The following is a 26,968-nucleotide window of genomic DNA, read 5'->3' as shown; positions in this document are numbered from 1 at the left end:
CGGGTATTCTTCATAGTAAGTTTTAGATTTTAGGGTTTTAAGTAATTGTAGTAAACTAGTAAGGACGAAATAAAGCTTTCAATAAATAATAGAAATACACTCTAATTGTCTTATTTTGTTAGCCAGATTGATTGCCTACAGTTGACAACGCAATGATGATTGAGAATTAAAATAACGTTGTGAACTATGTTTTAGTATTTAAGCTAAAGCGTGTTGTAGTGTTTGCTTGATTGAAATTTGGCATGAGACATGATGAATTGTGACATCTGGATATTTCCTGAATTTGGGGAAATATTCTAGAGATTTGTAATTAATCAGTCACTGATTAGTCAGTTCCATGCTGTACATAGAGTTTTCGCTAGAGATGCGAAAGGAAATTTGACTGTTAAATGTTTTTATTTGTTAGTTAAGCTCGTGAAAGCGTGTTGAGTTGTAACACTTTCTGTTGAACACTAAAACACCTTATTTTTATTTAGTGGACGAGACTTTGCATTAATTTGTAATGAATAATCATAAAGAACAGTATATCATAAGAAAGCTATATAATATCTAAAATATATATTCATTTAGAAATAATAGTGTGAATTAAAATTGGGCGTAAATCAGGTCTGTTAGCAAATGTTAACTTCACAAAAAAATTTTTAATTACAATTACTGAATAGAATGTGTTTACTATGCTTTTGTTGCTGCTTACATAAGTATGTAATGGGGATGTTTATGATTTCTTTTATAGTATATATTTTATACCAGGTAAATAAGATGTAACAAGCTTCTTTTACCACATTAACCAAATACAATTAAGTCATTTTATTTTCTGTACTGAAAGAACGATTATGCTGAGCTTGTGTTTAGTTAAATATTTAGTAGTTTCTGTTTATTCTTAAGAAATGAGTTGTACTGAGTACTTTGTACTCTTCAATTCGCCAGTGACTAGAATCCATTATTTGTTTAGTATAACAAGCTGCACAGAACTATTTTCTCTCTATAGTATAATTTCCCACACTCTTAGTGACTTTCACTGTATTGTTACCTGGGTTTTCTCACCTCAGAGATCTTCATTCTAACAAAATGAGTTATACCATTCTTGTTTTACATCTGAGACAAAATGTCATACATCTAGTGAGTTTCATCTTAACGATCAGATTATACTAAATATTTCCTGATCTATTTTCAAAAATTCATACAACCACTAATTTTTACTCTCACATAACAGATTTTACAGAAATATTCTCGATCCTAATTACAAAGCTAAACACCTCTAATGAATTTCATTCTGAAGTTTCATTCAACTTGTAATTCCAAAATGTAACATAACTTAAGATATTTGTTCTAACATAATTAAATTTATCGATTTTCTTTTATCTCTGATTACAAAATTTTACACAACTAGTCAGTTTCTTTCCAATTGTAAAAGCGATAACGTGTTTGGTCTCACACAAATGGTTTATTGCATTACAAGAATTCAGAAGAATAACATAAGTTTATTTTATTTGTATTTTAAAGGGATGGAATTCATTAATTGTTCTTCTGCTCTAAAAGTATCAGGAATGTGTATTTATGTATGCCTGACCACAGGGCACCTAGCTAATGTATCCTACAGGGAGCATAAAGTATCGCTCAGGTCGACAAAAACAATCATTATTAGAAGATGAGTTGTGAACCGAAAGGTAGTGCACAACAAAACACAATATCGCTGTCAAACTTTGTATTGCCAATACTCTGACCTCAAAAACAGTTTTAGCTTTCTATGATGTTCACATAGGTCATATGAATAGAGCACAATATTATTTTCATTACTTACGTTCATTTCACCATGGGAGAAAGAAAGAGATTCAACCAGTTTGTGTGCACTGGGCTTTCGTTTTAATAGTGCCAGGTTTATTATTATTAGTAGTAGTATTTATTTAGGAACCCTTCTGTTGGTTGGTGATCTATTTTTCAATAGTCACGACACTTTATTTTTCATTTCCCAGTATGTATAACAATCCATATTAAAAACAAATGTTTCCATAATAACGCTGCTCTAAGGCATAATATTATTGCATTGCATAAAGAGAAATTTAGAAGCAGAAAAATATATATTTTACAGTATTGCAGCTCATTTTAAGACATGAAGAAACATTTTCAGTTGGGGATCGCCATACATAAATAGACGCTAAGAGAAATACGTTTACAATATCTCTTATAAACTAAAGACTGTCTTCATTATTGCTTCGTGATTTGAAATGAACTGTCTCAAAATACAGGATTCGGCCCACTAATAGCAATAAAACATTCGCATGATAAGATTTGATAGTTTCAAACTAAACATCACCTTATGCGAAACATGAGCTAATCAGCCAGGTCAGAGGTCCCTACCTCAAAAATTAGGAGCGCTGTTTAAGGGAATGGTAACCAATCAAGAGCACTCATCGCCAATACGACTACTTTTAACCCGATAGCGGGACTTATTGTCATTTGTATAATGCACTCACAGCTGAAAGTACGAAACGTTTTCCGCAGCATATCACAGCTCGAGTTTTATAACACCATTCACAGTTATTATTTCTTAGACTTTTGTCTGGCTCAATAAATGTGTATAAAATGGTCAGGTTAATCTTGTCAACGGAAAAATATAATTCAAACTGAAAAGAAATAATGGAACATATTTGAAAATTCAAGCAAAATACATAAGTTAATTTGCTAAAATAGCTAGAATTATTAAATCAGATGATCAAGAATTAAAAATGTTGATCAATAATTACTTCTTGTTTCATTAAATGAGTAATAAACAACTGATAAATTGTGAAAAATCTCTCCATCTTTCTATGTCACCCGGTGGACAGCTGTAACTTTACAGCCTTACAACACTAAAAACCTAGAGTTCAATTCTCCACGGTGGACAGCTGTAACTTTACAGCCTTACAACGCTAAAAACCTAGAGTTCAATTCTCCACGGTGGACAGCTGTAACTTTACAGCCTTACAACGGCTAAAAACCTAGAGTTCGATTCTCCACGGTAGACAGCTGTAACTTTACAGCCTTACAACGCTAAAAACCTAGAGTTCGATTCTCCACAGTGGACAGCTGTAACTTTACAGACAACGCTAAAAACCTAGAGTTCGATTCTCCACGGTGGACTAAACAGAGATAGCACTAATGCAGTCTTCGCTACGAAAAACACAACATTTGTAATTCTTTCTTTATTAAAAAAAAATATGAGAAAATGTATATGAAAAACTCTAATTTTATATGTAATAAACTCATAAAACCATTCTCACATTTAAACATATCCATTAATTTTATACATAGATGCTTTCTACCAGTGCCACCTATTTTCCATCTTGTAAATGTTTCAATATAAAACACCTTGTGAGAAAACATTTTCATCTACATTATAAATTGGTTTGTTTCTCGGATATTCGTGCAAAGGGAAAACAGTTAGTCAACAGCAACCAACACCACCTCTTGGATGATCTATCCTCTACTCTGAACTCTAATCAAATAGTTAGATTTGATTGTCATACTTAAAATGCACCTTGGCCTCAAAGTGCGAAGCGGATTTTTCTTTTGTTTGTTTGCTTTGCAGCAATGGGACGCCTACCATTGACCCTCGGATTCACAGATCAAAACGCTAACTTATTGGCTTAGTTAGATAATAATTTACATCGGTTGACTAAAACTTTATCAAAAGCAAAGTTTTTATACCTTTTAACCCTTAGTTTTGGTTCTGTATCTGAATTTCAATTTTGGCTTCTGTAAAATAATGCAATTAGATGATAATGCAGACATCTTTTAAACTCATTGCACTTACGAATTAGATTTCTAAAACTAACTTTCCAATTTCTTATTTTTTATGTAACTGATTACTTATTGTATTATTATGTCTTTAGTTGATTCATAATGAGTATATTGTTAGGGTTCTGTTGTTCGAAGCAGACTCATGTTTATAACTTAAACTGAAAAAATGTTAACCAAACAAAGCAACAATCTAGATGTGTGACGCTAAATACATTTCTAAACGCTTATATATTGATATAAATAAAAAAATACCTATAGAAATTTCTATAAGTGGATTTCCCTTCTGAGTATCATATTTTTATGATAAATATAAAATTATTTCAAAGATCCAGCAGAAGAATATATGCTCGATATATAGTCCCTTTATTATGTGTCGAATTGTTTTTCATTATCGAAAAATGTATTAAATAAGGAAAATATATTATATCTTTTTTGTCTTGTGCTAAAAATAATTCAACAAATAATAAACAAAAACCTCAAATAAAAAAACCTTATTCATTCACATGTCTAAGTTGGTAAAATTCTTATTTCTTTACTACATATACAGATTTATGTAATAAATTCTCAATTACCGGCTCTATCTCCTTTACGCAAAATCTTTAGCACTGGAAAGTTATGCAACGTAAAAGATTTATTTGCACCACAAATTTTTAACTCAGTCTTACAAAATGAAGAGACATTATAAGGCTGTGTAATGTTCCAAGCTATCTTTCATTACACATTCCTAAAAGAAAGTAAAAAAAAAAGAATTATTTGTATAAAGCAGAAAATACGGCCCGTGTTTCTAGCTTTACAGGAGCTGTGAACGTGATTAGTTGAAGATAAATGTTCTAAACCACGCCTGAACAGTTGAGTTAGGAATGTTCCTTTGAAAGGTAATTTTACAAAACATGTCCAGTCTTGTTATATGTACTTATGTATATGTTGATTCGAATCATTTAAAATACTTCCTAATGACTCGTCTACAGCACGAGCACTTACGTTTATACAGAATGTGGATAGCATGACAAAGTATAAAATGTCAATATATAGAACGAGAGCATGCATATTGCAGACTTAATTAAGCGTGTGTTATATGTTTATTTCACAATGACATATCGTAGTTTCGTAGTAATACCTTCTTTCAGTTGCTTGTAACAACAAAATTTCAATTGAAACAAATTTTTAAATACTATAGATTAGAAACACTTTATGTGAAAGCCTGATGGATTAATTCTTACTTGAACAAATGGCTGACTACTTTATATTAAAACTGTTTTGATATAAAAATCGTAAGTAAAACGGCAATTACATCCGATCTAACGTCGTGGTAGACCAAAATGCATAATAAATACATTTCGAGATTGCTTAATTTGTCTTAGATAGTGTGATTTATCACTCTTGGGACTCAAAATATACGTCCACTCAGATCATAAATACGTTTAGAGATCAGGGACTTAACATTTCCAGGATCGGGATATATCTTTTGTACTTAAGGCACAAGAAAACAAATGAATATGGATCAACTTTGGACATCAGGGTCACCTTGAAAGAGACGTGCGTACAAGTCGTACTACAGCCATGGAAAGTAAAGTGCGCTGTCTTGCAACAGGTGATAATCTACGAATACAAAGTTGAGTGACAAAAACAGACCCTATACCGTATGCAAAAGTATGCAACGTAATTAAAAAGGGTCTCATTTTGAAAAAAATCAATATTCAACTTACGTGTAATCAACCTGCTTCCATGACATATCCACTCAATCTCACCCGTCGTATGTCTCAAGAAGCTGAAGAATGAAACGGATATTCATAATATTCTATACGAAGACGAGTCACCAAATCATCGCCTATGAATTTCTGTGTGATCGGACTTTTGAAATCGACGCTGGAAAACCGTTGTCCTCGTAAACTAGTTGGATTATGGGAAAAGCATAGAGGATTGGTGTGCTTTGGACATGACAGTCTTAAGACACAGCCTTTTGTACGGATGCAAAGTTATCAGTTAGAATATGGACTATAAGTACGTGGTGAGTCTCTAAAATCATTTTTCAAATAATGTAGTCAACCTTTGCATTTTTAGTTTTTATCATAATTACGTTTGTTGTGTTGTTGTTGTTTTTTTTTGTTTTTGTTTTCAGAACAAAGCCACCTTGGGCAATCCGCTGTGCCCGCCGAGGGGAAATGAACTGCGGATTTTAGCATTGTAAGTCTATAGACTTACCGCTATCCCATCGGAGAACTAGGGTAATTACATATTAAATAAATAATTGTCAAGAAGATCATATTTTCTCAAAACTCTAAGCTTTTTATGTCCAACCTAGAAGCATATTTTACATTAGAGCTTCTAAGTCTGACACAAATGCTTTTATGCTGATAATCACTTCTCGCAATTATTAGCTACGAAGGGAAATAGAAGGATCAGGATTCAAAATATTCAATTTATAGATCACACAGTTACCTGCAGAAATGTCTTCTGTATAAACATGTCTATTATGCTATGAAGATGGGCATTTGAAGAAATTCTTATTAATTGTTTGATATTTAAACTGCTTTTTTTGTCTTCAAAAATTAAAACTGAAGTTATCCAGTTATGCCGCAAAAATGTTTAGACCAAATATTTTAAATAAAAGAATCTTCTGGTTCCATTTATCACATTTTAAGATGTAACATCAAACTCCCTATAATGGGTCAATCATCGTATTAATTTTGGAATTGGCATGAGTTATACATAATCAAACATGTAAATAATCCATTGTAGTTTAAAAACAAACACAAATAATTTGCTATTGAATTACCAAAAGTCATAGTCATTACAGTTTGTCTGGAGAATGTTTACTTAAATAACTGCTAATAAAATAACTATATTTGATCAAAATAAAACTTATGTATTGATGCACCAGCATATACAATGAATGGCTTAAGTAACACAGGCCTGCGAATTTAAACTTCATAAAAGCTGTTTTGGTTTTAATAACGGATTTTCCATAATTCAGCAACGCAGATTTCGAAATTATTATGATTCTTTTGTCAAATCTACGTCTTTTATTCACAAAACTACGTGTAGTAGTCTTTCTTTTATGTATTACGTCTGGAGCATCTCATTTCAATGTTCAGCAGTAATCAGCTATCATGCTGATGTTCCACCTTCCCATATATCTCCTCTCCATTTCCCTGATATCTTCATGAAACATTTCTCCTTGTTCTTCGCTGACAGCACCGAAATTTTCACGGAAGTAGTCAATATGTGAGTGTAAGAAATGAACTATCAAGCTCATATTATAAACCAACTCTTTAGATTTATTTATATATGTCTAAACTGTATATTTTTAATATATTAAACGTATTACATAAGATTAATGTCAGGAGACACATTTGCTCAGAAGCAATTTCTTAAAATAAACTTATAAACCAATGATAGATAATACAATAACAAAATAAAACATCAAATTCATGAATATTTTATATCGTTTTAAAGTTTGGTAATCCCCAGTAAAAAAGAAATAAAAATGATTGAAAAAGTTTATGATATGGTTACTTCAAATTATTTTCGTTTTCCAGTCTTGATGGAGAAGCTATTATCGTTAACATTAACAAAACAAAATCACATACAACTTTAACTAGAACCACAGCTGATCACCACAAAAGTGGTTAACAACAGCTGCTTTCTTCATTATATAGTTACTACATTTTACATTCATAAAACATATAATAAATAACACACGCCTGCGAATTTAAACGTCATAAAAGTTGTTTTGGTTTTAATAACGGATTTTCTATAACTCAGCTATGCAGATTTCGAAAACAATATTATTATTTTTTACTCACGTAAGAATTTTTTACAAATCGGGAGGAAAATAAACTCTTACTTACATCAAATTATTATTTCGTTTACTACAATGAACATTTTGTATTATTACGTTTGTTAACAAAAATACAAATAAAATGGAAGAACATTAATGTGAAACAAATATGCATCTCATTCATCCTATTGAGTGTGCGTGTGTGTAATCTACGTCTTTTAGTCACAAAACTGCGTATTGTGGTCTTTTTTGAAGTATTGCCTTCTGGAGCATCTCGTTTCGATAGTCAGCAGTAATTAGCCATCATGCTGATGTTCCAACTTCCCTCATACCTCTTCTCCATTTCCCTGATGTCTTAATGAAACCTTTCCCCTTGTTCTTCGCTGACAGCACTGAGATTTTCAGGAAAATAGTCAATATGTAGGTGTAAGAAATGAACTTTCAAGCTCATATTATAAAACAACTCTTTGAATTTATCGAGCATGTTATGGACAATAATTTCGTAATTTGGGTCCATGTTGTTTCCTAAAAAATTTTCAATGATGTCTTTAAAGGCAATACATGTTTCTTTTTCAACTTTCCTCATTGTTCTTTTGAACTGTTCATCCAAAGTCAACTTCCCAAAATAAGTAACTTGACTAATGAGATTTGTTTCATAAGGCTAATAAGCCATTTAACTTTTCACATTATTTCGAACAGCTATCAAAGAGAGTTAATTAGGATAACAAATACTATATAGTATACCGAAACAGTTTATGTGTGTTTAGTGAAACCTCTGATACAATCGTCCAAAAAGGTTTTATCAACTAATATCATACACTTTTTTTCCAATGGTACAAGAGTTTGACCGTAGACATGTTTTCCTTGATACGCTCACTTTACGCACTATTGAAATAAAATACACTTTAATAGTGTTAGCCTTTTAATTGCGCAACCATGCAAATAATAATTTCATGACTGATCAATCTATAAAATCATTATGGTTCAAAATGATAAATTATTAAGTAAAGTTTCATTAAACACGCAACAATCTCTAGGCACATACACTGTGATATATCAAGTTATATAATTTGTCATTCTTAGCAACATGGATTGAACATCAACATACAGGAGGAGAAAAGTCAAATATAAAGCTTAAAGAATAATTAAAAATGTAATTTTATTAATTCTATAAACTATTTTCGACAAAAATATCTTCTTATAAATTTGTAATGTTTCCGCGCATACGTAGAAGCGATTGTTAATATCTACATTAACTTAGATGTTCAACGCTTCTACTGTGCCAGATAATTTAGTGGTTGTATCATTAATAGGCCCATTACATACCTTCAGCCACGAAGCTCCGTTAACAATATATAACATCACACAAAAACAACCATCACTTAGCGGCGATCAGTTGAAAACTAGATTGCTATAAATACAAATACTTTGTTATTTCAAATAGTCAGTTATAAATATGGCGTTCTATCAGGACAACATCTAAGACGGTTTCTCAGTCGTAATATCAGATGGCAATATTAGGAGCTCAGGTCAAACATATTTAACATCACGTTAATGACCTTTGGCATTGGGAGACAAATAGCTTCCTTTATCTATAGCCTTCTGCCCCTATAAAGTGACAGATTTAAACAATCTTATTTCACACCTTCATAGTACGCAGCAATTGTATTGTAAGATGCCGTACAGACCCAGAAAACACTAAATGTCAACAATAAAGTAAAAAAGAACGTTATAAAGAGCATTGTTAAGGTTACAGAGGGTTCAAGCACATAAACACCAGTTAGGTATTATATAATGGAAAAAAGGTATATTCTAAGATTCAAATAGTAAAATATAATTGTATAATCATTGCATCTAGAAATTTTAGATTCCAATAATACCCAAAACCTGCATTGTTTATGTAGCTTATTTTGTTTATTTAAAGTTTTCGTGTGTGATCACCCAGGATCAGGACTAAGGAAATCACTTTTGCTGCAGAGTTGAACGGTGATTAAGAGGTGTAATGAGGGTTTGTGTTTATCAAATACACTACCACTTAGAGGTTTCAATGTCCTTCAACTACAACAAGTACAGAAGGTTTTTACGAGAGAGACTCACTAGAGCAGTACAAGCTTAGTTTTCTAGGTACGATCGACGTCAAGATAGTCATTGATCAAATATTGTTGCCGTTTATATGTGTATTGCCAACACCAAACTGATTTCTCTTCTGATTGCAAGGAACATAAGGTTAACCTATCAGTATATAAGGTTGTCAGCGAAATCCCTTGACGATTTCTCCCGGTGGAAATATTTAACCAAACTACAATGAAACCTAATAAAAAGTTACGAAATGGTATAAAGTTTGGGCTTGAAAATAATCATGACACTTGTATTTATATATTTTAGTTTGTGAAATTTCCATAGTTGCATTGTGAGACACCGTTATGAAAAATACACATTCTTTTGTTTTAGAATTACTTTTTTATTGTTGATCAAATAGTTTCATGTTATATACATCCAGTCAATATATATTTCGGTGTTTTATTTTGCCGATGGTAGTATCACTTTCGATAATACATGCTTGGCTTACTTCTAAATTCAAAGCTAAATTCATGATACCAGTAAGAGTTTAAATCAAAATACAATTTTAAATAACAAATTATTCATAATGTCCTTAAAGCTCGAAAATATATCAGTTCTACAAATTAAACTTATTCTAAATCGTCATTACCAGAAAACACTAGATACACTATATTTTCATTCTGTTTAAAACAAATTAGTAATCATGATTTCGCTTTGCTAAGACGAAGTTGAAAAACTATAAGTATTTTAGTCTTCTGTTACTGATCATGTATCTTCAGCAATGTTAACGAAAACACTGTTTTTTATTTTCGTTTTCACTAGGTGTAGTGTAAATTATTCATGATCTTTTTTTTTCATTCAGCGTAGAAAAAATTTTTTACAAATATTTCTGTTTAAATATAAACAAACAATTATTCGATAACATCAACAATTTGTTTCCCCTGCAATGTGGTGCAAGCTAATTGTGGTTTTTACTAATCATACAAATTTCAGTATTCAAGCTAGATCTATAATTTACTGTATGTGTTCTGCATATGCGCATTTCCATATATATAATACAATTGTATGAACAAATGCTTACGTGATGTATAACAGATGTATAGGGTCATAAACATTACATACGACAAAAGTATATATATATAATAAGCAATAAAAGACTGACAATGGGAACTCTACCATTATAATATGCATATGATAACATATAGTAATTATCATTCACCACTATTGTTCAAAACCGATACATGTAGTCACCTTCAACCAGAGGTAAGTTTAAAAAAAAAAACCCGCGCGTGAATATTATTTCTTTTAGTGAATTTGATTTTATCTTTTGTTTTCGTTATAAGTCACGAGTTGTAGTGTCATCGGGAAGCCGTGAAGGAAGTCAGGCGCTGCGTCGTGATGTCCAGCGTCGGTTGAATCGAAGAGATCGATGAAGTTTTAAGAGCAGGAGCGAATGAGATCCACATGTGCGCTACGTATACTATGGTTATAGATTACATGTTATTTGGTTGGAATATTTTGATAATGCAAAGAATTTTTAATTAGGGTGGTTTCAAAAATTGATTAGTTTCTTAAAACTGGGGAAGCTTATAGACCCTTTTCAGGGGGTTGGGGCTGGGACCGTAATTTCAAAGCCCGGAAGATGATTTTGATGTGGGGGAACCCACTTTCATAGGACAGACGCCGAATGATCTATCTGTCCTGTGCCCTGGCTGTAAGGCAATACATGGTTATTGTTATACATTCAAAAAGATTTGACCTTTATGTGCTTGTGGTTCTATATATTGTGTTTTGCTGTCAGAATAGGTTGTATGGTGAAGTGTGTTTGTGGAAGCGCTTGAGATTTTGTGTAGTGTTGAAGTTAGGCTGTTTCTTTTGTTCGTCTTTGTATAATATTTAAAGGATATTTTTGCTAATCTATTCTTGAGTGTGGGAAGGTTACTTAGTTTGTGTATGTATTTTTCAGGGGTAAATGTTGGAAGCATAGGGCTAATCTTATGGCTTTGTTTTGCTGTATTTAAAGTTTTTTGAGATTATTTTTGGACATATTGTAGGTTATTTGACATCCGTATTCTCTGAGTGGGCGTTCCACATTGAGCAAATGGTTTTACATATGACATTCAATTAAAGTTATCGTGCACAAAGTTTTGAATTTACAAAACATTTACTTATATAAGTTAATTATAACTAAAATGTCATTTTTAAACACCTACTTCACAACAAGCACTTTCATTATATGTAGTTTCTGATCACTATAAGATATACACTGAATAACAATTTTTGTTTACTTTGATAAGAGTGTCAGCTTTTATGTATCGGCTGGATTCTTTACAGTAGGTATTTGTGACTTGTTGTTGATAAATTTTAACAATAAACAAACAGCACAGAGTTCACTTGTTTGAAAATAATATACTAAAACAAGTCAAACGTACATACAAATGTTCATTACGCAGTTGTATCCAGAGCTTTAAAAATTGTCTGTTTTTCGTTAAAGTATACACAGGCTAACTCAGTTACTTTAGAAAACAATTTGACAAGACGACTTATTCTTCTTTACTCTGTTTTTACTATACATTCTGTGATAATTTCACTTTAAAAATCGTCACTGTATGATCTTTATCACTAAACTCACATTCATGCTCTGTAAATCTATCTCTCTCGAACTAAATTGTTGTCCCATATTTATACCCCAACAAAGGTCTAGAACGTTCCACATTCTATTATATATTATGATGCAATATATTGAAATAAAACAACGAGAAAAATTCAGAAGGCTCTAGTAACATGATATAAGATATAACAATCACCAATTTATAACTGTTGAACTACACAAAGTATGATTCGTAACCAATTATGTAAACAAACGTGCTAAAAAAAATATCGCTTCTAAAAATAATAGAATTTAACACTAGTCCTATATAAGCTATCTAAATCATAAAATTGCATGACATAGACACTACATGACGTTATAAGGTGTGTTACTTAATTTGTGTGTTTACAATTGGTCCAGTTCATTATGCCAATATTCCATCCAAAGATTCTAAATCTAATTGAAATCTCGTGGTAGTGAATGCTCAGAAAAATGACCAAGGTCATTTTCATGGTCGCAAAACCATTTTCTAGGATTGTAAGTATGGAGGATGTTTGCGTTATCCTTTTGGGAAAATATTTGTCTGTTAGAGTGAAAACACGCCATTTTCGTTACTTGCTCTTCTATTGAACCCACATTAAGCTATCACCCCACTTACAGAAATTTACATTATTTGAACAACAGATGCAGTGTCAAATGTCTCGTGTGATTTTCTCCATGTTTGAACAATCAATACAAATAAAGGTAAAATGATACTCATCAGACTATCTTCTAATGATAAAACTCCATAATTTGGATTTCATCTCCATTGAAGGTTTCCTACTTACCTCTAAGATAATAGTTTTGCAATTTTTATCTGCTATATCACAGTTTTTGTTAAATCCTTTACATGAATACTGTAAGAATGACTTAATTGGGACACACTCTAATGTCTATTGCTCATTCTATGTTTCTCGCATTTTGATTTTCTATCTAGATCTGCCACCAGTGGTTTAGAATTGCAGGGTTTTTTCTGCTAATTGGCAGGTGCATTCCCTATTATTACCATGATGCATACGCTGATGAAAAATTTATTTGAGCAGTCAATCAAATATTTAGTATTGGATAGCTTAGAATCATTTGAATGTTGGGGAGATTTTCACTCCTTCCTTTTTACTGTCTTGTAGACTAACCATAACATAACTAAATACCCATTTTTTTCAGGTCTCAAATAATCACATCACATCAATATAAATAGAGTTTTTCCCAAATGTGAACGGCTTAGCAATATAATCAACTTCATGAAACTGTTTATTGTTTTCTTAGTACAAAGCTAGATAATGGCTATCTGCACTCTGTAAACCGCAGAGAATCGATCCTCGAAATTTAGCGTTCGAAGTCCGTAAACGTACCGCTGAACCACCGTAGAACGCTAATGACTGATTGGATACCCCATTGACACCATATTACTAAAATGCGCTAATGTCATTAACAATCTTCATGGTATACAGTAATAGATGCGTTAACAAAGCTACTTATCTTTCTAAAGAAAATGCCCCCCAGTGGCACAGCGGTATGTCTACGGACTTACAACGCTAAAGTCCGGGTTTCGATACCCGTGCAGAGCACAGATAGCCCACTGTGTAGCTTTGTGCTTAATTACAAATAAAATAAACAGATCAAAATAAACTTTCTAAAGAAACACAAATACTTAATTTTATTTTCTGAATCTGTTTTGTTTTCTACTCAGATATTTATGATATGATTTGTGATTTTTTATATTTCGGATTAAGAACCGATATAAGAAACAAAGTGTTGGTTTGTATGTGTTTATTTATGTGTAGGCTATCTGTTGTATCCACCGAGAGGAATCGAACCCCTGATTTAAGCGTTGTTAATCCATAGACCTACCGCTGTCCCACCGCGAAACCTGATAGTGTGAAAAAATGCGTTAATGATGTTACAGTGTTGTGTTGTCATTATATTGTAATTGTTTGTTTTGGTTTGGTTTACATTTCGAGCAAAGCTGCACGAGGGCTATCTATATATATTTATATATATATATAGATAGCCCTCGTGTGTGTGTGTATATATATATATATATATATATGTATATGTCTCTAATTTAGCAGTAATCGACTAGATGGAAGGCAGCTAGTCAACACCACCCACCGCCTACTCTTGGGCTACAGTTTTATCAATGAATAATAAGGTTGACCGTCACATGATAACGCCCCCACGGCTGAAAGTACGAGCATGTACGGTGACAGGATTCGAACCCACGACTCGCGAATTGCGAGTCGAGCTCCTTAACCACCAAGTCCTATATTTTATAATAACTCACCTGCATATACTCATAGAATATGAGTATATAAACACATAGATTATATTCATAGAAAGCAAATGTTGTTTCTTTTTGTCTGAGTAATAGCAAACAGTATATACGTATATGGTTGTTTAAAATTTCCTTTTTTCTTCTTTTTACCGTATACCTATAACGTGGAAAAGAAAGATTACACTATTGTTTCTTTTGAAGTAAGCAAGGACATGCTTGTATGAAAATGAATCAAATTTTCTTTCAATTGCGATTGGTGAAAATCATTGTAATTAAAGATACCTAGTTTGTGAAATAGTACTTTGTTTAATTAATGCCTTCTGTTCTTCTACGCTTATCTACAGAGATCAATTTCCTTATTTAACACTATAAACCGGGTTTCGATACCCATGGTGGGCAGAGCACAGATAGCCCATTGTGTAGCTTTGTGCTGAACTTCAAAACAAACAAACAGCCCTTGTGGAATTCTGAAAAAAATAAACAAGCCACTGCACGCTTTCCTTTTTCAGCTATGGACGTTTTATGAAATTGATAGACAATCCTGTCATTTCATTCAAGAGTTGGATATATTTCTGTGGCCGCGATTGCTTTTCCCGTAAACTATAACAAAATTGAAATACAAATACTAAAAGCTTTTTTTGGAAAATTTGTTATTGTGACAAAGTTTTGTTTGAAAACTTCTTGATTAAAATGTTATAAGCAATTCCTATCTAGTTAAAATTTCATGTGCATACCCATTTCGCCTAAAACACACTTTCGATCGTGACAGTTGCTACGGAAAAGTACATAAGCAACAAGATAGTGAAACATATCAAGTGCTCTTTTGTATTCAAGGAACGGATATGTTAAAAACCCATCCAAATAATTAAATTTCCTTATTAAAAGCTTATCTAAAAATTAGCTTAATAATATGCATTCCGAGATTAAAGAGTCTCCAGCGCACAAATAATAATAATAATACTTTAAATGGTTAGAAAGAAACATTCGGCATAAATCATTTGTTATTGACATTTTGCTCGGATGTGTTTGAATACCAATGTTCGTCAAAAAATTTAATTTTAGAAATGTTTTTAATATCTCATTTGTACGTCACAAGAGAATGTCAACATTTTGGCATATTTGATTATTCTTTGTTCTGCTTTATTGCGTCACGGATGTCTTTACGCAATATGTTTGCAATTGAAACAATCAGTTAAGAGAGAGTTGTGTAAACTAATAATGTTTGTATGTTTTAATTTATTATGAACAGAAAATGTGCATTAATTTGAAAAAACGTGTTAGTATCCAATTTTTAAGGCTCTTTACTTGGAAATCTTCATATTCCATCCCAGTTTTTACATATTGAGGAGTAATGGTTCTACTCAATTGTTTCCTCTAACTAAAGTATAAATATTCACTGATTATGTTTTTTATGCTTATATTCATATTGGCTTCTCTTCAGTTAAAAATCTGTACAGTTCTTAAATTATATGCTTAATTAATGATGTTGTTTAAAGGATTGGACGCATCCGCAAAAAAAAAGTGTAAATATTCGCAAATATATATGTGTGAGTAATTGATACTAGATATCTCGACATATCGGAATAAATAAATAAACATCAACTCCCTATACTTCCTTAACGACTAATTGCCAACCATAATACAAAATTACTAATTGGTATGAAATTGTGTTATGTATTGGTCCAGGATAAGTTGCTTACTAATCTAGAAGACTTCCATAAGCGATTATTCTTCACCTAATCTTCTGCTGTGATCCAAATATTACGAATTGATATCTTGATTAAATGGTTACAATTGATTGTGAAGTAGGTTCACTTTTATCCGTGGCAAGCTGTTTTCTATGAAAAATATAAACACTAATTATTTTATTAATAATTATACAATACTATATTAAATATTAATGTGTTATAAGTTTTGAATTTTTTAAATATACTATAGTTTCGTAATGTTGAAGTAACTACTGAATTTAATATTCAAGGTGTTGCTTCTAAAAACGCACTTGTCTAAGTACTTTTTCTGTTTATCTTACAAGTGTTTCGGAGGAAATGTTTTTACTTATCATAACCGTAAACAGAATCGGGACATTCGCGTGTGCTTGTTAATGTACTAATCACAATGCATCTCACTCTAGTTAAATCATTTTGAAAGAGAAAAAATTGACTTGATGACGTCAATAACAGAAAATATCTTGGAATCATATTCAGTTTTAAAGAAGAACTATCTGGAGACCAGAAGTGTAAATAAACATATTATAGTGAATATAAATGGAAGGCAGAATCTCTTTCTTAAAGAAAGTCAATTCTGAGGAACGAGCAAAGCAGCGAAAATGCTAGATTTGTATCTTTCCAAGAACTTGTGACTGCATTTTTTTTGTGATAACAAGTGAAAGTTTTGTCATATAAATCATAAGGATTAATTGTATAAAATTATTAATTGAAAAATTGTAGCTAGTACACCAATAAAAAATAATTATTCAAGGCGACCGACCGTCGTTATTTTTCTACTACTAGTAGTACTTAATGCACCCCTTGACATGAAATATGATTATAGATAGATCTAATGCATTATGATCTAAAAGGAAATTGAGAGAGCACACGTTTGTGATGATAAACGAAACTGTAATAGGTAAAATTCATAACCCTTTAAAGGTTTTTATTACCAGTAAAGTATCACTTTAATCAAATCATTTTTATAGCCTAAAAAGGAGTGTACAGAGGTTTGACTACATTATAATAAAACCAAAATGGTGTATTTAACTCTATTCAGTTACAATAAACGGTCTTAAATAAGCAAATCAGTATGTCGGGTGATAGCTACAGCCAATATAAAGCTGCAATATTACTCATATTTCACAACTATATTTTGCCAAATCTTGGTGTTTGTTAGGTGGTTTGATGACAGTTTTAGAAATTCTATGTAACAGCCCTTAAAGATGCAAAATCTTAATCCACTCAGTATATAAATATGTTTTCATACCAGGGATTTAGAATTCCAAGACAGATATATCCCTTCGGTTTAATGGCTAGAGGTAGCAAAGGAATATGGAACAACTTAGAAATCTAGGACCAGGCAGAAAGTCGTACCTTATCTGTGGTAAGTAAAGTTCGGCAACTTGAAGTAAGTGAGAAACTACGAACACAAAGATCAATGGTAAAAGATGTCCACGTGCCCTAGGCAACATTACGCTACATAATCAAGATAGTTCTGGAAAAGCGACACATATAGCAAGAACACAAGTTCCTTCCACCACATATTCACTCAAACATAGAATACCTCAAGCAGCTGACGAATTAAAAGATTTTCATTTAATTTCATACTGGTCAAGTTTCCGGATGCAGCACCTATGAATTTATGGGTGGTCGGACTGTAGAAACAAGTGCTGGAAAACCGACTTTCTTATATATAGGATGGATTATGGAAAGCAAGCAGTGAAGAGCGGTGTTCTTCGATTTAATTTACTTATAACGGAGTCTTTTCAAGAGTGTAGATATAGTACATGGACTGTAATGGCGTGGATGAACCTTGTGTCCCAAGTTTATTCATATTAATTTTTTTTCCATGTCATTATTTACAAAGGATATCCACTTCTTGGAAATATAGTAATCGAGTGTATAATTATTTTGTATCAGAAAAGGCTGTCATATCTTTCCAAAAAAAAAGCGGCCAGTATTCGGTGGCATCACACTACTTACTAAACACTAAACAATATAATTCTAATAAATGCCGTTACAGTATGACTTTATATCGACTGTGATTGTATCGTAAATTGCTGATTTAGATATTAAAATAGTTTAAATATAACTTATCCAAACCTGTATAGTACTGAACATGGCAATTTTATTTTTGTTTCATCGTGAGAAAGTGTCTGGGTAATAGCCAACTGTGTTTTAACCAATATATTGTTGAAAGTATGTGTATGAGACGTTTCCAGTTTCCAAGTCTTCATAAAAATAGAAATAATATTTACGTTAATATCAGATTTACTATTGAGTATGACGGAGAATCTAAACTAGTGTCTCTCGTCGCCTTTGTATAATAACAATAAACAAAGGAAATTCCATGTTAGTGTTATCATAAACCTACCATTACAACGTTTTATGAATGTTAAAAGTACCATTTAGTAATATTAATGGTATATCGAACTTATAAATTTGTTCGTTATAAGAATTTGTTGTATAACTCAATAACAAATGTAAAACATTTGAAAGAAAGTGCAATTGAGTAAAATATAACTACTATACTTCATTGTACTGAAAAACCATTAATAATTTTATCTCATATATATAAGACAACGATCTAGAGAAATAAGGACTAAACATAAAATATATTTGACAAGCTTATTCACAAGTTCAACATAGATGTATTTTGAAATCGGCCTTTAGACATAAAGATTTATTCAATTAAAACAATATGCAAGAGGATATTTGTGCTATATAAATTTACTTGCATTGGCTGTTCCGAAGAATAGTTAACATCTAATACAATATGATTTTTCATTAGCTTATAACAATACATACACAACAAACTTAATAAATTTCCTAGTATTGCCTAGCATATCCAGAAAACTTGTGATAAACCTGTAATTCTAGAAAATGCAACGATATTGTGAAGAACAAGAATTCAAAAAATTTCCATACTGAGGACAGTTCGAAGACGCAAAAACTTTATTTTTTTCGTTCTTTTATTCTTTGGAATACATTATACTAATACTCAATAAATAGTTGAAATAATACAAAACAGAAATATTATTAACGTATATACGAACCAGAAATAAGACGTTTAATTCAAGCAATGATATAACATTTAAAACAAAATTGTGATAATACTCAATATTACGAACACCCTAGTATCTCAAAAAATGCATATACGTTTAACAAGGATGAAATAATGAAATTATATAATCAAAAATATAGTCTAGTCAGTTTTCACATTGAATTTCCAAACAATGTTGCTTTATCATCGCATTTACTAGAATTCAACATTCTTAGAGCTAATGAAAATTGCATGATCAGCTGCATCTTCTACAGACTGCCCTTTACTATGGGAATTACATGATCCACAAACTGCCATTTATTATCGAAACTACGTGGACAGGACGTTCAACACATTATCTTTTACTATATATATATATTTATTCGTACCATTCATAGATATAATTGATACAGTTATACAGGTAATTAATATGTACACAGGTGGGAAATAATGATATTTATATTTATCTTGTCGTCACCTCCTGATGTCTCCCTGAAGCGGATAAAGTCTCTAATAGCACTGACTCTTGGGCCAGTCTGGGGTTTTTTACATTGAAGAAATCTCGGTAAAGATTCTAGGTGAAGATTGTATTTACAAGAAATTTGACTGATGGAATTCCCAACATGAGATCCACTGCCATTTACAGCCATTCTATAGCATAATCTGACTAGCTCGTTTTCAGACGAACGGCAGGAATTCATAAAGTTCACAAAACGCTTGTGCATTTGAAATTCTACGTGATGATCATCCACAATTCTAGGTAACAATGCATAGTGAGTGTCATGTGGCACCATGAGAATGTGACGAATGCATTTCCGCCATGCGCAATAAAACTTTCGATTGTCTTATGATCAAAATCCCAAAGATTCGATCCATATGAACACATACACTATGTTTTAAACAGACTGTGTCGCACATAATATGAACAATGTGAAAATTTAGATAGTAATGAATTACATCTCTGGTACAATTCATTCACGCTTTTCTGAATGGAATTTACTCTGTAATTAAAGCCGATGTACTGACCAAGGTGTACAGCTGATTCGCTTAATGGTACCATCATGTCACAGAACAATATAGGCTGTTCTACATTATCATTACTAACTGAAGTAGGACACCTAAATTTCAGAAACTGGCATTTCGCTGGATTGAACTTAATATTAAGGTCCTTGTCTATTTGTTCGGCAGTTTCCAACATATTCAGTAACCCAGTTCTCGATGGAGCTAAAAGGCGTAAGCGATCGCTCCTGCAAATGTTCTGCCAATGTAGCAACCTCGACCACAGTTACGTATCTCAGTATGTAACATGTCAGCATAGATCGAAAAAAGCACTGGCGATAGAATTCTGCCTTGCTTGACACCATTGGACACAGATATCAAACCTGAAAGAACCTCTCCCCAGCGAAGTCCCACCGCCTGTCCTGTATACATAAGTAACAGTACTCTACAAGTTAAAGGACACGAACCTTTCTCAAGTAATCGTTTAAATAGTTTAATATACTGGAGATGGTCAAAAGCCTGACTCGCATCCAAAAACACGGATGTGTCATTATTTAAGTAATACTGAATTACTTCTTGTACAACAAAAGTACACTGTGTAGTCGAAGATTTCTGCTTAAAACCAAATTACAGATTGGTTGTAACTAGTGACCCAACATTCATTTCTAATATTACAAGCTCAAAAAGTTTACTTAACGGGCTGTTTAAGGCAATGATCCTATAACTGCCTGAGTCGCGCAGTGATTTTCTCGTAATTTTTGGAATAGGTATGATGGTCGATGCCAACATATATATCACCAGGGACGTAACTATGACGCATCATCATCACTGTAAACAAAATGGTTAGATGTGTACGTAATACCAGTCCTCCATGTTTGATATGGTCGGTAGAAGATAATCCGTCACCGTCTCTCTTACCGGAGTTAAGGCGGGACACGGCATTATCAGTTAGGTCAGTTTTAACGAAGTGGCTGTGAGAACACTGGTCACTGCAGCAGTGATGACGAATTTGCTCATCCAGTTCCCATACCAAGTTGGCCATATCCTCTTCTTGGTATGAGACATAGTTATACAGACGCTCAAACTTACGAGCAAATACATTGGCGATTTCTCTTTCGCCGGTAGCGCCATCATCGGTAGAAGGAACAGGTTTAGAAGTTTTGTTTCACTTCTTCACCTCCTTCCATAAGTCGCGGTTCTGACAGTTCACGAGTGCATCAGCCATCTTCTGAGACGATAGCTGATCTGCTTGGGATTTGGCACGTTTTACCGCACGATGATACTCTGCACGAGTACCTCTTCGTATCTGGGCAATTAGCCCAACTCTTGGTTTTCCCATTTCGTTCCAGATGAAATGCCAGAAGAGTGCATTTTCATGCACGGGTTTCACCTCGTCGTTCGAGCTAGTCACAGAAGGTTTGTTACTGCGAGCACGTGGTATATATTTCAAACTAGAGTCTATACAGGCTTTAACCAGCTTATCATGGTAGTCTTCTATCGATGCCTCATGATGTTTACAGTTAACCTTATTACAATGAATTACCTCGCTCGGTATTCGGACATTATCTAAATGTTTCCTCAGTCAGCTCTGATAGGCTTCAATTGACTCAGGCTTAGCCTCATCCCATTTGAATCTGAGATGCAGTGTAGTGACGTCTGCAGGTACAAGTCGTTCTATTGAGGATGAGTCAACCATAGAAAGGGAAATGACACTATGATTCGAAAAATTATCCACGTCATGACATATTGCACCTTTAGGTATGACAATCAGATGCATGTTCATCGGTGTATGATCTGGTCAGACATAACTCCTGGTCCTGTAGGAACCTTTCCAACGCTAACGTGTGAGGTGAGCTACTTAGGCTGAAGTCCGTGTTAAAGTCACCACCGAAGACAATCCTGTCATATCTATTTATATGGCATATACAGAAGAGATCTCGTAGTGCAGAAACATATTCATCCATGTTACCAGTGGAATCCATAGGCATATAAACATTCAGTACGACAAATAACAGCTCAACCGAGGGTAACGACACTGTTACTCCACAAACACGATCGTTTAAGCACTCTATTGGTGTGATGACAAGTCGCAGAGGAGATCGCCACAAGATGCCACATTCGTCATGTGGCCTCCCTACGAGCAAACGAGAGTCATGATGGCTGATATACCATGCGAGGAAATCCCAGTGGTGTTTTCTGTAAGTACTGACAGTCGACTAGCTAACTGCCAGTGTTCTTGAAGAAAGATTAAGTCGTGGTTACGAGTCAGCTCACGAATATGGTCAATCTTTCTGGGCCCAAGGCCCTTACAGTTATATGATGCAAAAGTAAGAGACATTATTAACAATAACATAATCAGACAGGACATGACTAACTACTAGCAGTTACGGAGTCTTTGTCACGCATTGGTTTGACAGGCGGGTAGTATCGTTTGACTTGGCCAGCTTGGTTGATTCAGTGTATCAAAATCCTTTTTGGAAACAGTGAGAGGAAGAGCTTGATAACGCCAGTTGTCTGGTAAAACTTTCTGTAGATCTATTACGTAACAATCGTTATATTTTACAAAAGCACAGATTTCCTCAACTTTCGCTTCGTTAGAAACGTTAGTGACGTATAAATCCCTGTCGGGACTTGGTCCTCCAGTGAGAGTACGAAAATCCTCACCCGTACCAATTACGACTTTTCTTTGTCGTTCACGGCGATTCTTCCGTCTCTCCTGCTCTTTGGGAAGCCTGAAGTCCCCGAAAGTGTTTTCTGCAAGAGACAATTGAGAGTTAATAGTACTCAACAAATTTTCACAGTTGGGCCTTCTTCTTGTTCTTCCGTTTAGAAAATTTGGCAGAGCTCGCGCTTGATGTAGCGGTAAGCTCAGGCAAGTCAACTCGTAAATCACAGCCCGGTTTCTCACCAGTATGTATTTTGGTCACCACGGGTGTGATGTCAGCAGTGGCTGAAGTACTTACGTCATGCGTTGCAGGTTTATGCAAACGCTTGTTCAACACTGCTTTAATGGCAACGTTTTCTTCAACCGTCTGCTCGACAGCTTTTATCATACAAGTCACAGTCTCTTCCAACTGACTAACACGTTCGATTAGCAAAACAACGTTGAGTTCCTCAGGGGGGAAATCGTGGCACAAGATGCAAGTCTTTAGCCTTAAAAACAATACACGGTAGTTTCTCGGCTCTTTTTAGCTTTGAAATTCCCTCCAAAATATCATGCAAGTGTGCCTCTTTTACAGTACGGGTTTTACCATCACGCCGTTCAGGTGAATCGCCAAGTGAATCGACAATGGTCCCAGAGTGTACTTCTAGCGTCCTTCACCTGTACGTTAGAAAATTTCCGGAGAACAGCTGATTTCAAGTTGAATTCAGTACACCCGTTACGTACAAACTATATTTTAAGATATTAAATACAGTTGATAGATACTGCACTGATGTCTTAGATAAGACCACAAACTGCCTTTTACTATATAAATTATGATGTCTTAGCAAGACCACAGACTGCCTTTTACAATAGAAATTATGATTCTCAGCAAGACCACAGACTGTTTTTTACTATAGAAATTATGATGTCTCAGCAAGACCACAGTCTGTCTTTTACTATAGAAATTACGTGAAACAGCATGTTTTCCAGAACATCTTTAGTATGGAAGTTTCTCGTACATTTCACAAACTACCCCTTAATATAGAAGTTGCGTGGGAATTATGTTCCACAGACTACATTTTAATATGGAAGTATTGTACACTTGTTATAAAACACTGTCGAACCTATAAGCGTTTTACCAAATCATACTGTAAGAAACAGAATGTGTATTTAATATGGAGTATTGCTTTATATTTGTTGCATGGGTTGCTTCTAATTGTCTGGTAAAATATATCAATTCCTTATAATTTTACTGCAGCTTTATTTCAAGCTAGTTGTTGCAATGTCATTTCTTGTAATGAGTTTTACTGAATATTACAATGTCAGCAACAGTTGTTTCAGTTCGTATTGATATTTATGAATGTTAAATTTTTGCATGACTTTGTAAACATAATTGTACACAATTAATATATTAAATGCGAAACTTCTAACATTAGTGGAATAGTGATAAATCGTTCCTTTATGGAACCTCTTGTCTTTTTACCCGTTTAAAAATCGAACATCTAACTTGCGCCCATTTCAACTGAAAAGTTTGCATATATTTAGAAAGAAAAAGTCTTATTCGTACATTTAAGGAAAAATAATTTTCTTATAAGCTAGATCACTAACGAAGTTACGAAAACACGTGATAATACATATTCTATTCTCAAATATCTCCCATGGTACCCTTCGTAAATATGATGCTATAAAGTCGAGGCTAGATTCCCGCCACGGACACAACGCAGATAATCCATTGTGCAGTTTGCACGGAAAACGAACATAAACTTCCGACGAATGTTTTGATTTTCATGCAACACTGTATGTTGCCTTTAACGAGTGGGAAGTAACTGAACTCTACACATAGGCATATTTTATAAACTCATTTTAAATACAAAAATCCATTTATTGGGTGGATATATTCTCTCTATTCTTTCAGATACCACAAGAATATAAGAAAAACCTGTATGCATATTAACTGCCTTTTATCCAAGAAAGTGGTGTTTATTTGATATTGATTTTCGTTTTTTTTCTTTTTATTCTTCACACTTGGATCCCCTCTGATTATCTGTCAGCATACACAGGTTCCACTTGGATCCCCTCTGATTATCTGTCAGCATACACAGGTTCCACTTGGATCCCCTCTGATTATCTGTCAGCATACACAGGTTCCACTTGGATCCCCTCTGATTATCTGTCAGCATACACAGGTTCCACTTGGATCCCCACTGATTATCTGTCAGCATACACAGGTTCCACTAAAAATGATCGATTAGATGCAAAATAAGTATTTCAGTGTCAAATTAGTTTCATTATAGGGAGAATTTTACATGAACTTACTTTGATATATTGTAGAAAATAATTTCAACTGTTGCTTTTGGTTGCAATTTCGACAATTTTAAAACTTTTGTTTGAGTTCTTGTCAGGCTTCGGTTCGAACGAAATGAGGCTGAAGACGTGAGTAAATTGTAACAGCGGGTGTTGTTGTCTGCCTTCCCTCTGGCCAGTACCTCAAATATGTTGACGACTAACCTGAATCCTAGGAGTCTTTTCCCTGTCCATTTAGCCCGCATCTGCACCAGGTACCGTTTTGTTTAAAAATCCAATTTTATTATGGAGAATTGTTATAGAAATCCATAACCACAAATTCAATTTATAAATCAAAGCTTCCTCATGAACAATTTAGTTTATAGAATTGTTTTTATAATAAAAGTAATTTTAAATTAGGAAAACATTTTTACTACATTAAATTTCTTGGTTTCTATAAAGTTTTACACTTTTATATTACAATAGTATATGATGTATAGGTTTTGATATTGTTTATGTACTAACGATTTTCTTAGCCCTTATTTTTTTAAGGGGTTATCTCTGAGGTTAATGTTAACGTACATGGAAAACGAAATGTGCAACGGTTGCAATCCAATGTAAACACAGAAGAGAAAGAACAAATGAAGAAATCAAAGTTGAAGAATAAAAATCACATTGTTTACTATAAAGGAAGGAACAAGCAAGAAAACTTACATTGGAGATTTGAATATATTTGACGTATTTAATTATTTTTATTTGTTGGCTCTATGCATACAATCCGTTTATTATTCTATGAAGTATATCTTTAATCGTTGTGTTTTCTTTTACTTGCTTGGTGATTAATCATTGCTTACAACAATTTGGCAAACAAACGTGGTTCTATTTCACGTCGAACTATTTGTTTGATTGTGGTGGATGCTGAATCTCCTTCTGTGAAGGAAACCATTTATAAACCAATAGGAGCAACCAAAGAACCACATTGACAATCCGATATAAACACATAAGAAAAAGAACAAACAAAGAAATCAGAGTTAAAGGATATAAAGATCGTATTGGAATTGTTAATATAAAAAGTTCATCTTGTATAACCCAAAATGATAGTTGGGCTTAATATAGATATGTTTCAATTGTCTTTTACTCCCCACAAACAACTAATATTCACATAGGTATTAAAAATGAGTTACTAGTAATGTTTGTAATTTATTTGTCTTTACTACTCCGTGAATAAACTGATAGAAACTTTTTTCCATAACTAGCATGGTGAACTTTGGCAGTAAAGTAAGAATTGTGTAGTTTATTATTAGGTTCAGTAAATCCCGATCAGTTATTTCTGGGAGTTTTTCTCTTTCACCCGTAGTTCAAAAAACGTAGTTTTTGTATCAACAATTCAAACACCATACTCGTAGACTGTTTAAAATTCCTGCAAGAGGTCTGATGCTGTTCAGCTCATAACATCACACCCTCAACTATATATTTTACAGTTACAGACCAATTATTCATTTCTCCATCCTAGTCCTTTATTCGACGTGGTTTAACCACATTGAAAATGATTATATCACCTATTCACCCAAGGAAGGCCATCAGATTTGATTGTTCGACGAAGTTTTCACTCTTTGTCCACCTCAGTTTATCACAGTTGTAGATGCAGCGTTTTTCTTAACTGGTTGTTGAGCTAAGGTTTTAAGTTAGGAATTAGTAGCACTTCCTTTTGCCTTAATGTCCATTCATCTGTCGCTGAGTCTATTAATTTGAAGTGTTCGATGT

General features: G+C 33.3%; 1 protein-coding gene across 1 annotated transcript in view; it reads right to left on the bottom strand.

The window, feature by feature from the left end:
* Positions 1 to 26,968, bottom strand: part of LOC111084998 — a 103,527-nt gene that overhangs the window by 58,885 nt on the left and 17,674 nt on the right. The gene's annotated exons all lie outside the window — the stretch shown is intronic.

Source organism: Limulus polyphemus, unplaced genomic scaffold (assembly GCF_000517525.1).
Source record: "Limulus polyphemus unplaced genomic scaffold, Limulus_polyphemus-2.1.2 Scaffold197, whole genome shotgun sequence".
NCBI lineage: Eukaryota > Metazoa > Arthropoda > Merostomata > Xiphosura > Limulidae > Limulus > Limulus polyphemus.
This window is presented reverse-complemented; position numbering and strand designations above follow the sequence as displayed.